The sequence below is a fragment of the Neolamprologus brichardi genome, chromosome 7, assembly GCF_056152115.1.
Source record: "Neolamprologus brichardi isolate AB-2024 chromosome 7, ASM5615211v1, whole genome shotgun sequence".
Lineage (NCBI taxonomy): Eukaryota > Metazoa > Chordata > Actinopteri > Cichliformes > Cichlidae > Neolamprologus > Neolamprologus brichardi.
The window spans coordinates 29931695-29934459 of NC_142110.1; the positions used below are offsets into that span (position 1 = coordinate 29931695).

At 34.9% G+C, this 2765-nt stretch overlaps 1 pseudogene; it reads left to right on the forward strand.

Moving 5' to 3' along the window:
- Positions 1-1201, forward strand: LOC148102062 (uncharacterized; annotated as a pseudogene).
- Positions 1202-2765: the final 1564 nt, after the last annotated feature.

Consider the following 2765-nt stretch of genomic DNA (forward strand, 5'->3'; position numbering starts at 1 on the left):
CATGCCAAAGCCCACCACATGGACATAAAAAAGACTTTTTCATACAGAAGACATGAAGTTGTTCGTGATGCACCAATGGTGGAGGCTTTCATGGCAAGATGGCCTGCTCTATTTGATGTCCATGAGGTAAGGTTTGCCTCATACACGGAGTTCTTGCGGTATTAGCCTAAAATGGTTAAGGCACAGTTGTTATTTGACAGCCCATTTCTTCAGCATGAGTGATTGCAGCCTTCTTCCAGGTATTAAACCTTTGAAGCTCATTTCTCTGTGCTCATGTTTTCAGATCAACGCTGAGTTTAAGAGAATTGCCACCATCCCCCCTCAGACAAAGTTCCTGGCTCAGCTGGCTCTCCACTTGGACAACCTGGTGAAGTTGGTCAACAGAAGAGGAGAGCTTGGACTAATACTGAAAAGAATTGTGGCATAAATGGATAATGTAAGTGATAAAGCCTCAACATTCACTTAACATGATCCTCTTTTGATGAAACTTTATAATTGTGGAAGATTTCAAATGTTTTCCCATGATAAATTCTCTCATTTTGTATTTTTACATCTGCTTGTTTTTTTTTAACCTTCACTTTGTCAACTTATTATTAATTGCCAGTAAACCTATTATTAATTTGTGCACCTTTCCTTTAAAAACATTCATGTAAAGTACACTATTAAAACTTAAATGAAGGACAAGGGCTGAATGAAGATGCTAATTACATACATTTCATTCCAGTGTGAAGATGTTGATGCTGAGTGTGTCAAGGGAGTGTGTATCTACATGGGTGAAGACCCTGGCATGCTTATCTGGGAGTATGTGGTATGTACTTGTGTTTTTGGTTTTTTTTTTGTTGTTGGTTTTTTTTTTTTTTTTTTTTGGACTTTCCACAGTGTGTCATATTACTTACTTGGAAATGACTAACATGGCTTCTTTTTTACAGGGCATGGAAGAATGTGCCATCAGTGAGACTGTTGAAGACACCACTGTTTGAATTTATCTTCTTAAAGAGCAAGCTTCAGCAGATGAACAAGAGTTGTCCTTGCAGGCATCAGGGTGGTGAAGAATTTGGATAATGTAGCATTTGCTGTGATAATGCTATTTGGACTCATGTATGCATTAAACCTTGCCTACCCTGCTGACCTTCGCTACAACTTTGATGTTTTCCAGAAGGTGTTCATGGAACTGGATGGAGCTAAACTCTCTAAAGTTTAGCTCCATCCAATCTGTTTCATTGAGAAGTCAAAGACTGCACTTCTGCAATTCTTTGCAGTTTTTCATTTTGTGTTCAGTAACGTTATACTGCTTATGTTTTTATTGCTTTTCCCTCATGTGACTGCAATGAAGGATGATTTTTCCTTTTGGTATTATGTTGTAAGAAATTTTTACTGACGATTGTTAGCAATATGTTCTAAGTCAACCTTAATGTCCTGCTTACATGTTTAAAATGAAGATTAAAATTCATGTAGGTGTTTGGTATTAGTTATGTAACAATGTCATTTAAGGCTCAACTTAGTTGAAATCTTGTACAGGTAAATAATTGTACAGAAGCTGAAACTGTTGTCAAATAATACACAAGTTATATTTTGTGTAAATCTGTTTATTCATAAACGCGTGTTGCTTTTTTTTCAGGTAGTCTTAATTTAGTTTACATTTTCAATTATGTAATTAATACAAATGTTATATGTAAGAGATGACAGGATCATCTATAAGCACTTTCTTTTGTTTCCTGCTAAGGTCAGTTTTTTGTGAAATATTTGCAAATATATTCTCAAACTAACTTTTTCTTTTAGTTATTTCTGCAGGCTATCTTTAAAAATGTGTTAACAAGTTTATATGGATGTGATTTTTGACTTGTTCATGGCAGAATTGCTGCTTTCACTGCTGTTACAGTTTAATAAAGGTGAATTGTTCAGTAGCACTCAGTCTTTGCCTTTTTTGTCAATAATGATCAGTTGATATTTCAATTGAAAAAATTAAGTAGGATTTAAAGCCCTAATTTGTGTTGCAGGAACATAATTGCAATGTGTTTACATTACATAATATCATTGCGTACCACTGGCAAATAAAAATAAGTTGGTGTTAAACATTAAAATATATCGACATTATGCAATACATTGATATTATGATAATAGATTAATATTAGTACATCAAACATGATTTTTTAAAGTAATCTGATGTAAATAAAATACTTTGATTTGACAAGCATTAATTACTTGAGGGAAAGTGGAAAATTAAGTCAGTCATACTTATTCATATTATGTGGGACCGATGTACACAATAAAATCAAGTAAATTGAAAGAACTTTTTTTTTCAGTGTAGTTGGTTAGCTTCATCCACCAGGTCATCAGCAACTCAGCTAAGGTGTTGAGTTTAGTTTCATTCACACACTAAACAGGCACATTTTCAGAAAATAGAAGATGTTTCCTTTCAAATGAGATCCTAGGAGTACATTTTGGCATTAAAGCTTTTCTGTTTAGATGCTCACACACTCACACCTGAATTATAATCCTAGTTGTTTGTTGTTAGCCAATTATGTTAGTGGACCAGAGCGTTAGTGGTTTTCAAAGACTTTGTGCCCTGCAAATTTATTTTGTTTGTCACCACATCAGTGACACATACAGTATGAATGGCGAGTTTGAAAACCACTGCTCTAAGATGCTGCTGTTGAACCTTTGGGGTCTGTTTGTTTCGGACACTACTGTACAGTCATTCCTGTGGCTGGTTCACATCAAGCTCTCTTTAAGACATGAAAAGGACAGGTTTCTCTTGTTGGTGT